The sequence below is a fragment of the Humulus lupulus genome, chromosome 5 (assembly GCF_963169125.1).
Source record: "Humulus lupulus chromosome 5, drHumLupu1.1, whole genome shotgun sequence".
Taxonomy (NCBI): domain Eukaryota; kingdom Viridiplantae; phylum Streptophyta; class Magnoliopsida; order Rosales; family Cannabaceae; genus Humulus; species Humulus lupulus.
The window spans coordinates 17,400,453-17,413,789 of record NC_084797.1 but is presented as its reverse complement, the minus strand read 5'-3'; positions in this window follow the sequence as shown (position 1 = coordinate 17,413,789).

Below are 13,337 nucleotides of genomic sequence, written 5' to 3'. Positions count from 1 at the left end.
AAGGCACTACAAGAAAAAGACTCTATAGCGACGACATCTATTGCGACGACTCCAAAGTCGTCGATGTATGTAGTCGAAATTCATGAAAAAATCTTTTTTTTTTAATTTATTAAAAAAAAAAGGCTACGATGACGACTTGTCATGCACCAAGAATTTGGAGGGCCCTGGAGGACCTAGTCATGTGCTGACGACGACCCAAGTCGTCGCTTCGAAAAAAAAGAGAAGGAAATATGTTTGTCTATAGCGACAACATGTTGTCGCTGTAGGATGGGGAGGGAACTCAACCACCCAGAGTTTGGTTGCCTATTTGCACTCCATATAGCGACGACTTGTCATCGCTGTAAAGTCCTCGTGAAAAAAGAAGAAGGAAATATGTTAGTCTAGAGCGACGAATAGGATAGGGAGGAAACTTAACCACCAAGAGTTTGTTGCCTATTTTCACTCCCTATGTCGTCGCTATAGAGTCTAATTTAATCCACTGGTCAGTTATTTTGTACTCTATCGCGACAACATGTCATTGCAATAGGGTCCAAAAAAACGTGGGAAAGTGAACCGCCAAAAAAATTAAGTCAAATTTCACTGCCATGTCATCGTTGTAGGGTAGACGCGTAGCAGACAAGAGGAATTGTGTACTATTCACTATCCTACAGTGACGATCTATAGGATCTCACCGTTTAAGTGAAACGGTGCATTTGATATCAGCGACAACTTGTCATTACCTATAGCGATCACAACGATATAACCCCCAGGCAAAGGCTTTCTTCCTCATTCAGCTCGGTTTTTCTTCAAAAAACAGAGAAACGGAGAGTTTCTCCGCCTCCTAGCGCCGCCCAACACTGCCCAACCCTGTTTTGGCCAATTTCTCCCAAGTTTCAGTAATCTAAACCCACTATCTTGCTATTATTATCCTTTAATATGTATTTTTTTTCTTAATATATGTGTGTACTTTGTATTTGATGGAACTGAGTTTTGACATTTTTTTTTGTTTTCTTTTTTAGATTTGGGTATTGGATCATCATCCCGAGCCATTGCCTTTGGATAATCCCCCAGTCCGAGCCTTGGGTAATTTTTAAAAAAATATATTTTGTGATTGATTAATGGTTAAATTATGTTTTTAATTGTGTAATTGGTTATTTTAGATAGTGCTGAATTTTGTTTTTCATTTTAGGGATTTGTATTGTTAATTTAATTATATTTATGATTTTTAATTTTGTTAATTTTATTTTATGTTAATTTAATTTAATTTAATTAAATGTTATGTTATAAACAAAATGTATGATAGGTTAGATATATGTATATGTATATAAATGTGATCATGTGAATATGTATATAAATGTGAAGGTGAAATATATTTTTAAATTGTGTGGTAGGTTAGATTAATATGATTAGATGTTTATTATAATTTTTTGTTTTCAATTGTATATATGTTAGGTGATAACTCTTTAATAAAGAGTTATTTCATGTGTTTCTGAACTTATAAATGTGAAAAAATCGTTGGTGATGACAGTTTATTATTAGCTTTTGTAACTAACTTTTGTGTGTATGATCTTAGTTAAGTTTAATTATTTTTGTAGTTTTTAAAAGCTAATGGGTTGAAGACAATAGTTTCATGGATAAATCTTTGTACAAAGAATGAACTAACCTGTGAAACTATCTAAGTTGAATTTTGATTGCTGAATTAGCAAATTTGCAGGAGCAAAACAAATTTTGCTGAAGCATTTTGATTATGCTGTCTTTGGACACCTAAGCGTAATTGGAAATTCAGAGGTTGAGCTGGAATAGTGGCTGAGGTGGCAAGTACAGAAAGCATAAGTCAAAAATTGGAAGTAAATGTCAAAGGAAAGAAAGAGGAAACCCACGTATATACCAAAAGGAATGGCAATATTGTACTTGTATGGCCAAATTGGGAAACCTAGAGGTACAAAGAGAAGCATCAACCGCATATTGAGGGAGTCTGCCATTTTTGGAGAGAAAAAGCAAGAAAGAAAGGAAGACACACCAGAAATCAAGGAAGAAGAGGAGGAGAACACATAAAGAAGCTCAAGCATCATTTGGATTTGTTGTTTCTCCTATTTCTAAACTTCATTTTATACTTTCTAGTTTGATTTCTACTCTGAATACTTATGATCTGTATTAAATTGAGATTAATGCTCTTTAACTCAACCATGAACTAATTTTTGTGTGGCTTGAATTGTTGATGAACCCTATGTTATAGTGTAGTAATTTCTTGCACCTTATTTTAGTGAAATCTCTCTTATTCATTCAAGTGTGCTTATTGTTAATTTCTTTTTTGTTGTTTGGCCAGCAATGGCAAGATTGTTTAATTATGTTTGATGCTGGAAGGATTAAATATAATTGTTGACCACGATTTTGGCCAACGATGAATAGATGTCAAAACTACAATGAACCTTCAAGAGAAGAATACGACACAAATAATTTTATAGTGTTTCAGCCCCAATTTATTGGTAATAGCCTAATCCACTTGGAGTTATGATATATATCCTACACTTAAGATCAGATGAACTTGAGCCAACTGAGTTTCTTAAGTGTAAGTATAAAAATACATAGTTTCTCTCTCTAAACTCTCTTAGAAAATTCCCCAAGAATACCCCAAGTAACAGTCCCAAAGTCTCCAAACTAGAGAGTTTTTCTCCGTCTAAAAAGATCTGATCCCCCAAAATGATGCCATGTGCCATTTATTTATAAGCCCAGGATCGTACAAACGAAGTCCCTCATAATCGGGATCTTTCTGTTATTCTTTCAATATTTAATTAATAATAACATCTAAAATACAACAAAATGCGATTCTTTGGGATAATATGATAGATTCCCGCGCAAGTATGACCGATTCTAGCTGAAGCCGTTACCGGAATCTCTTGCGTAGCAATGATCTGTTTAGTCGGTCCACATCACCCCCAGAAGGAAAACTAGAGGGCCAAAACACTTCTCCGGTCGGCCAAACCCTAACTGGTCGACCAAGACAAGTGACTGGTCGGCCAAACACATGTCTGGTCGGACAAGCACCTGACTGGTCGACTAAACACCTCACCGGTCTAACATGACACATCTCTGGTCTAACATGGCACATCTCTGGTCTAGCATGACACTTCTCTGGTCTAATATGGCACATCTCTGGTCTAGCATGACACTTGACTGGCAGTCAAAAATCTTCACCGGTCGGACAGAAATTCTATTAGATCGGTCAGATCACTTTATCACAACTCCAAAGAGTCAACACATTTATTGACTATTAATGTGCCATTTACTGACCATGCATTGCCACTTGTCACTTCTGATTGCCACATCATCGAACTGAAATTTTGGGGATAACATTTGCCCCCCCCCCCCCCCCCTAAGTTTATTATACGATTTACTCGTATGATAAACTTTTCTTCTAGCAAAATGTTTTTGAGGTCATCCAAAAGCTTCTATCCGGTCAGTAACCTTCACTTTTGTAGTAAACCCACGGCTTAACTTTTCCATTAGCCCATCAAACCCATGGCCTTAGCCATTCCTAGCCGATCGGACTACTTGGATGCATGCCCTTGCTCCTCGGACATTACTCCTCGGGCATGCCAGCCTCTCCTCGGATGCCCAGCTATTCGGACACCCAGCCCTTCGGCGTGCCCTTCGAACCACTCGTACACGCGGCTCCTCCAGCCGCTTGGTAATGCACCTCAACCGTTCGGGCGCGCATCTAGCTACGCGGACATATGCAGCCAACTGATCGGACGCAGCCCCACTGCTCGGACACACAGCTCCTCCAGCCGGGAGGCCATGCACCCCAATCGCTTGAGCGTGCATCTAGCTGCTCGGACATATGCAGCCAACCGATTGGACGCAGCCCCACTGCTCAGACACGCAGCTCCTCCAGTCGCTCAACCATGCACCTAACCGCTTGGGTGTGCATCTAGCTACTCGGACACATGCAGCCAACCGATCGGACGCGGGCGCGGGCCTGCTTGGGCACACTCGGCATCCGCTTGGCCATCACCCAACCGATCGAGCATATGGCATAGCCACTTAAGCCTATGCCTAGAACTTATCCCTCAAAACGCCTTGTTCAAATCTCCCAAAAGTATTTTTAGAGATTGATTTCTCTCAATCAATCTTGGGGAAAAATTGACTTCTCTTCTCAAAGACATTTTTTCACTATGTAGTATTTACTTTGCATGCATTTGTTTGTGTTTGTTTGATTCACTCCAGGGACTCATCGTTGTTAGTCATGCTCAACAACAGAGTTTCCTACTTGACCAGTGATATATGCTCAACCGACCAGGGAAGTTGTATCTGCTCTTCCGACCAGGAAAACTTTTCACCTGATCAGCTAAACTTTGCACCTGGCTAGTAGTTTACTCTTTATTCTTGTGAAGACAATTGTTGCTTAGCAGCTTTGATATTTTTCTCGTACAGCCGAGCTGTTGGCATTTATACTTTACTTTTCTTTGTTAACTGAAAACATTCTAAGTCTTTTTTAGACTTAAAAAGTTATAAGTTTTTTGTGAAGAGTAAAGTCACTCTGATGTATGCCTTATATTTTCGCATGAGTACTTAGTTTTCTAACTTTGAAATTCTAGACATTTCATAAGTCCATACTAAGTATACTTTCTCACACTCTTATTGCTCTAGTATTTTATGAGCATAATATTTATTGTCACACGAATATTTGCTTCTAACTTGAAATTTTGAAAAATTCCAAGTTACTTAAGCTTTGTCAAACAAGTTAGCTTAATGGTCTTTTTTTACTTCAAAATTTTACAAGTCAGCCTAAAAACAAATATGTTTACTCGTGCTCTTATTGCCTGTGTTAAATTATATACAAGTATACCCCATGTGCCCCCCAATTGATCGAGGGTTGAAAGATCCTGGGTCACTTGCCACTTGACCGAATCTGTTCGAGCAGTTTATTGCTCGTGAAACACATAGAATATATTGAAAATATTCGAGCAGTTGAACACTGCTTGAACGTATCGACCTGTTGAACATTGTTCGAATAATTAACACACATGCACATTTGTAGGAAGAATCGACCACACTGTGCGTAGTTTCTTTTATTACTCGTAAATTAAAAAGGACAAAACGTGTCTAATAACGAGTCTTAAACAACAAAAAATGTTCAAAAATAGCTGACTGGTCAGCAAATAACTAGCTCATAAACCAAATTTAAATAACAAGTTAAACAACTTGAAATTAAACTACCACTCTGAAAGCGGTATTTAGTGATAATATATCCTCTGATGCTCGCCGCTCCAATGGTTTCTGATCCTAGCACTCCCGCTCAGCATACCTCTCCCTTACTTCGTTACTATCCTCAGCCAAGTGTGGACCTCCACATATAGTGTCTAAGGTAAAGTCCACAGGTCCAAGCTGCAAGGGTGGAGATCTTTTTCGTTTGAACCCAGGATTGTTGCTGCCTCCTTCTCCTTGGGGTGTCTCTGCCCAATACTTTCTCAACTTGCCCGACCGAAGAAGAAACTCTATCTCGTCCTTGAGGTGATTGCATTCATTCGTGTCGTGACCATAATCTCCATGGAAACGACAAAACTTATTCATATCTCTCTTCCTCATCTCTTTCCTGATGGGTGGAGGTTTCTTGTAGGAAACCTCTTCTTGACTAGCAAGATATATTTCCGCTCGACTGGTCGAGAGAGTGGTGTAATTAGTGAACTGAGGCTCATACTTGGTTGGCTTTTTGTTTGAACTCATGTTTCTTTCCACCATTATTAGGAGATTCAGTTGATACGCCCGGATTTTTTATATCATTCTCCTCTTTCTCGATTGCATCATCCAATTTCATATACTTGTCTGCTCGGTCAAGAAATTGTTGAAGTGTTGAAATTTTATTTCTATGTATACTATCCCACAAAGGTCTCTGATAAGTTATCCCAGCGATATGGAAACCATCTTCCACTCGTCTCCTACAACAGTTGCTCTATTGGCTTCTCTCATGAATCTCTGTATATAATTCTTTAAAGACTCATATTTCCCTTGTTTGATATCTGCCAAATGGTTGGCATAAACTGGTGGAGTCCAGGCAGTGTTGAATTGTCTACAAAACTCCTTCCTGAATGCTTCCCAAGAGGTGATGGAGTTCGGCTTAAACTTCCAATACCATTCCTAGGCGGTATCTGACAAAGTAGTCGGGAAAACTCTACACCGATAATCGTCACTTACTCTGAGCAATTCCATCTGGTCCTCAAACTTCCCAACATGTCTGATGGGATCTGCCTTTTCTGTATATACTGGCAGAAGCGGTGCTTTATATTTTTCCAGTGGCTGGGCTGCTCTAATCCGGGCACAAAATGGGCTGCCACTCCGGTGGTGTATCGCATCTATCCCGGAAGGTCGTTTTAACAAACCTTGCACTGCAACTATTAGCACATCAAGCTGGGCTTGGATGGCTAGTGCAACTGATGAAGTTCCAAGGTCTTGACCGTCTGTTCGGGAATTATCATCTGGTGCACTATCGTCAAGTATTTCTATTTGACTGGCAGGGCGGTTTAGATTTTTCCCTTCGACCGGGACGGTCCTTCTCTTGTTGGTGATAATGTCCCTCAGATCCTTCCGGGAAGCATGCTCTCTTGCCCGATCGAACACCTTAATTTTCGATTTTTCAGAGGGCTTACTACGCAGGACTTGCGCTCTCCCACTACGCTGCTGGCCGGGGTGCAGTGGAGGCCTTTCGGTACACCCCGGGCAGTCTTTTCCCCCTTGTTGGTTGTTTCCCTCCTTTTCCTTTGATTGGTCGGTGTGATGACTATCATCATCATCACGACCATGCCCATCTTTGAATTATGAAGTCCTCTTATCTCGAGGAGTCCTGGTCTGATCCTGCCTGGGTAGAGTCTTTTTACTGCCCGATCGGTGACTCCCTGATCTAGAAGTTTCTGATCGGTGGCTCCTGGAGGGGGTTCTAGAGTACTCCCTTTGCGTCGAGGCAGTTCTAGATCGATCCCCATCATCTTCCTGACCATGGGGTTACTCCTGCTTCTGTCCGGTCCCCGAGAATTGGCTCTGTCGGTGGTCCTTTGACCAGCATTATTATTTCTTGCTCCCTGGGTGGCTTCTTGTGCTGCGGCTTGAGCATTGACTTGGGCCAATTGGGTAGCCGCTTCTTGAGCAAGTGCTACTTCACGATGTCTCCGGTCGACTTCCTCCTGTCGCTTTCTGAGCTCTTCGCTTCTGGCCTCCATATCGCGCCTTTGCTGCTCTAACGCAGCTCTCTGCCTGGCCATCTCTTCAGTGAAAGACTCCTGCCGAGCATTGAATTGTACCATCTCCTCTTGGAAAGCACCTATTGCTTCCTGGAGTTGTTCAACTTCTGGAGTGGTCTCCTCGTGAAAGACCCTGGGCTCAGTCTCTGGGTTCTGCGGTCTAGGATCTTCTGATCTAGCAGGCTCTTTCGACTTGCCTGACTTTTTGGATGCCACACTGGTATACTTGGGCGCCATCTTGATACGATAGTCGTGTGTTTCTTTTCTTCAGGCTCTCAATGAAAGCACCAAAATGTTGACCATGATTTTGGCCAACGACGAATAGACGTCAAAACTACAATGAACCTTCAAGAGAAGAATACGACACAAATAATTTTATAGTGGCTCAGCCCCAATTTATTGGTAATAGCCTAATCTACTTGGAGTTCTGATATATATATCATACATTTAAGATCAGATGAACTTGAGCCAACTGAGTTTCTTAAGTGTAAGTAGAAAAATACATAGTTTCTCTCTCTAAACTCTCTTAGAAAATGCCCCAAGAATACCCCAAGTAACAGTCCCAAAGTCTCCAAACTAGAGAGTTTTTCTCCGTCTAAAAAAATCTGATCCCCCAAAATGATGTCATGAGCCATTTATTTATAAGCCCAGGATCGTACAAACATAGTCCTTCATAATCGGGATCTTTTTGTTATTCTTTCAATATTTAATTAATAATAACATCTAAAATACAACAAAATGCGATTCTTTGGGATAATATGATAGATTCCCGCGCAAGTATGACCGATTCTAGCTGAAGCCATTACCGGGATCTCTTGCGTAGCAATGATCTGTTTAGTCGGTCCACATCACACCCAGAAGGAAAACTAGAGGGCCAAAACGCTTCTCCGGTCGGCCAAACCCTCACTAGTCGGCCAAACACATGTCTAGTCGGACAAGCACCTGACTGGTCGGACAAGCACGTGACTGGTCGGCCAAATACCTCACTGGTCTAACATGACACATCTCTGGTCTAACATGGCACATCTCTGGTCTAGCATGACACTTCTCTGGTCTAACATGGCACATCTCTGGTCTAGCATGACACTTGACTGGTCAGTCAAAAATCTTCACCGGTCGGACAAAAATTCTATCAGATCGGTCAGATCACTTTATCACAACTCCGAAGAGCCAACACATTTATTGACTATTAATGTGTCATTTACTGACCATGCATTTCCACTTGTCACTTCTGATTGCCACATCATCAAACTGAAATTTTGGGGATAACAATGATGGAAAGTACTTGGATGACACAAGTCATAATCTAGGTTAGGTTATGTTGGTAAGTAACATAGGGATGTGTTATTTGCTTTGTGTAACTTTTGAGAATTGAACCTTGAAATTGCATTCTTAAATCTGATTTAGCATAGAAATATGTTTAATTAGGTAAAAGAATTAATATCATAAAATTTGGGAAAATTTTATGAATGTTTAGTGAATATTTTTTAACCTGGGAGTTCTGCTAAAATATTGCTGTCGCAATCTGTTCAGTATAATTAACATAGGAGAAATTAATAATTCAAGTCCATTTTACAAGCCACGTGTTTCTTTCGAATTACTTTGTTTAGTTCAGTTTTATTTTCAGTATTTTTATCTTTGTAATATTTTGTTTAGCTCACAAACAACCCATTAATTGTCAATATCTTTAAGTTGTTTAGTAATTATTTTGCCTATTTTTCTATTTTGCAATCCCTGTGGAGACGATCTACTTATCACTGTATTACTTGTGTGACTGTGTATACTTGCGTATTTAAATTAATAAAAATGTACACAACATTAGGTTAAATAAAATTTTGTTTTGAATTATATATAAGTTAGGTTATATAAATAATATGTTGATTTGTGAATATGTTTCTAATATATTTTTGTTGTTTATTTGTGAATTCAAATGATTGTATTAAATTTTATGTATGTTCCGAAACTGGTTTATATGTTTTTATGCATATTTTAAATTTTGGGATAGGCTAGATTACAGTCGTTATGCTGCTGAAATTTTTGTAGATTTAGAAAAACTAAAAATTACAAAATAGTTTTAAAGTTAGTGTGATTTAATTCATAAATTTGAAAGAAATTAATAAAAATTAATAAAAAATTATAAAGTATAAATTAAAATAATAATTTTATAAGTATAAAACTTTATTAATATTTATTTATAAAATAAGTAGAAAATAAAATAATAATCTTTAATGATAAATTAATAAATTTATAATTAAATATTTGTTTATTTAATTAATTTTATAATATATTCATAACATTTGATAATATATGTAGAGAAAATAAGTTATAAAGTTAACTTTACTATTCTCATGGTTACTTGGTAGTATTGTTTCGATGCAAATGGTTCAACACCGATGTAAGTAAGGGTTGAAATGTGACTGAGAATAATATAACTAGTATCATGATTAATTTTGAATGGTACAAGAACGAGCAGTTTATTCTCGCCACTCAAGCAAAACAAGTTTTCTACTTGGAAGATCCTTCTAGAAACAAAAATTGGAAAGTAGTAGAAGAAGTCAATCATCGAAAGATCTAGGATCATCCAAGTATCGATGATGATAACAAGGTTGATGTCGTGCATGATAGCACTTCATCAAATTTCGTACTCACTGTGGAATTAGGAGAGTTGGAGATTATGCATTTGAAACGACCTGGTCATACCAGCATAATTAGGGAAACGTCTCAATCTGTTCCGGATGTGGATGATGATTTCATCAATGACAATGATGATGACGAAATTAATGAAGATGATTTAGAAAGTACAGATGATGATGTAGGAATCGACATTGATGAGGAATAATGTTTGTTTTTCAATAGTTTCAAATGCATTACCGAAATTATTTAAGTTGTGTAATTAACCTTCAACTATAACTGATTTTAAGTTAATAATTATTTAAACTGCAAAGATATGTCTGCTACTATTGCTCGTTCTCATGGCGAAGATGGAGCAGGTGATCCTCCTCCAGATCCCACGCGAGTTCCTACTTCCTGTGAGACAGGTAATATACTATAATTAGTCTATCTTTTATCAATAAATGACAAATTGTTATTATTTTATTCAATTTAATTTTATTGTTTAATTAACATATGAAGTGGCTACCGCAAAAAGAAGAGGTCGGTCTCGATCCAAAAATTTGCAGCAGCTCGTCAACAACAATAAAGGTCTGTTGGCTCTACAATTTGATCTGAAGGAGGGAACCTACGAAGCAGTTAATGATTTGTGGACATTGTTCACGAGACTTATTGGTAACCTTATTGGTCACCATGTCTCGTGGCAGAATGTTCCGGATGAGCATAAGATAGGATTGATGCAAAAGCTTGAGGTAAATTTATCAACTTATTCACATGTAATATTTTTTTTATAATTTCAAAAATCTAACCATTTTTTTAAGGAATTTTTCATTCTTCCCCGAGCTCTCCCTGAGTGGTGACTGATAAAGACTGGGATTGAGCAAGAGTTTCAGGATTGCTACAAGGGTAGAAAAAGTTGTAAGAAAATACACTTCGATGAACATGAAGGGTATGATTATATCGAGATAGCCAAAAAGAATCCACTGGAGGACATGGACAACGAGAGTTAGCAGAAGTTGGTTGAATTTTTCACCACTCCATAGTTCATGGCACACTCAAAGGCAAATTCTGCCAACAGAGCAAAACGGAAGTATACAAGTCTCCATGGATCGACTTCTTATGCTTCTGCTCAATTTAAGAAGGTAAATAAAAATATACAAATAATTTGAAATATTTTAAGTTATCTTAATAATAATTTCAATATTTAATTAAGATTTTGTTAAATTTTGTTTTCTAAAGATGAATCTTCAGACTCAGGAACTGCGCAGCATTATCGATACGTTCCATGACATGCACAATCATCCGACGCGTGGATGGGTGAACACGAATTCTAAGGATGCATATGTAAGTAACTTTCTGAGTTTTGTATATATGTATATTATTCAATTATATTATGTATTAATTGTCTTGTATCTAAACTGCAGGATGTCTTGCAGCAAGAAGTCCAAACACAATCTCAATCCCAATCTTAATCTCAATCTCAATCTTCAGCAGGAAGTGCCACTGTCAATGAGACACAAGTCATCTCAAAGGTACTTGGTCAACGTCGTGGCCACAACCGAGTTATTGGATGCAAGTTGAAGGGCATTAGTACCTTTGCCTCAGGCGCCACCAAATCCTCTTCACAATCAGAGGCATCACCATTTCCGTCCACCACAATCGGCCTATAACGCCCCAAATTTCCTATTAAGGCTTAGGGCCTTGATGGCGAATTATGGAATTATATGATTATATGATATTTATGTGTATCATTACGTGATTATGTGAGTTATATTATAATATGACTTTATATGCATGTTTAGGTGTATTAAATATGCATGTGGACCCATTTCTGTTTAATTGGGTAATTTTCATCATTTGGCCCGTTTTGGGTATATTTGGCATATATGTGGTATGTGTGTGGTATTTTATTATTATTTGGTTATGCTTGGGATATTTAGCACGAGACGATCCTAGGACGCAAGCCAGTGGGAAAGTCACAACGGGATCTGTACTTGACTCGAAGTGGGTCAAGGGGAATTTAGCACATTACCAGGATATTGGGGTAATGTGAATAGATATTTGATGATAAATTGGGAGATAGTGAGACCAGGAGGAAATTCTGGGAATTTTTACTATTTTACCCCGGGGGTGTTTTTGGGACCCCGAGCATTAGGATTTTCTTGAGGTTACTTAAGCTTGAAGTAACCAGTCAGAATTATAAAAAAACGTTCTATCTCCCTCCCATTCCATTTTCGACACTCAACCACATTTTCGAAAGAAACTCGAGTTTTAGGACTCGGATTCAAGCAAGGATTGAGGTATAGTGATTCTTTGAAAGATTAGAAGCTTATTAGTTGGAGGATTTGGTGAGAAACGACAAAATCAGAGGTAATTTAAGCTTTAAATTTCTGAGTTTCTGTTTCCTAGAATTTCTTAAGTTTTGAAATTGGATTTTTCGTTTTAAGGAGTTTTTGGATGAATTGAAACTTGGGTTTTGATGGTTTTGGGCCATTGAGATGATTGGAACTTTTTTTATGAGATTTGGGTATGTTTGGATAGGTTTTTGGAAGGATTTGAAATGGGAAAATCTGAGTTTCATGGATGTGTTCGTGGTTGAATCGCGACCCTTTTATTGTGTGCTGCGGCCCAGGCTTGCAAAAAAGAGATTTTTGGCTGTTGGGTACACTTTGGGCCGCTGCCCCTTTTTGTCAAGCCGCGGCCCACAACCTAGATAGAAAGGGGTTTAGCCCCTGTTCTTCACCAGGTGGCGACCTGGGTTTTTGGGGCCACGGCACAAAAGGGCAAAAATGGCCAAAATGGGTTTTTAGTCATGGGAACTTAAACCTAAGGGCTAGGGATCGATCTTACTACCCGGTTTGGTAGGCTTCATTGTCCTGGAGGCTAGGACTTGGTCCGGAAGTATTTATTTACTCGTATTTGACATGATGCTATATTATGGTTGTGACTAGGTTATCCCTAGGGGCTTGGAAGCAGGATTGTGCTTGAGGGTCATTTATTGGTAACTTGTGCTTGGATCAAAGGTAAGAAAACTGCGCCCAGTATGTAAGGCATGTGATGCATAAGATACATGTGATTAAGGCATGGCATGAATGTTGAATATGAGATTGATCAGAGCTTGAGTCTCTATAAATGTGCATGATCATAATTATGCTAGTGAATGTTGAGTAAGCATGTTGAATGCCTTATATTTGGATATTTGACATATGATATATGCCTAGGTGCATTGTTTACTTGTGAGTGGTACTGACTCATTAGTCAGAAATGGCACGAGTCGTATGGAATTGACCTATGAGTCAAGAGTGGCATAAGCATATTGAATGCAGAGTCGAAATGATTAGATCTAATCAACATAAGCATAAAATGCTTGACCGACCCTAAGTTCGATGAAAACTAAAAGCGCTTGTCTAGTCTAAAGGCTATTTACTTAGAGCCAGGGCCAAAAGGCTCAGGTGACTGTAACGTCACATGGCTTAAGGTGCAGAGCCCAAGTGCGTGACTTATTTGTCGCTT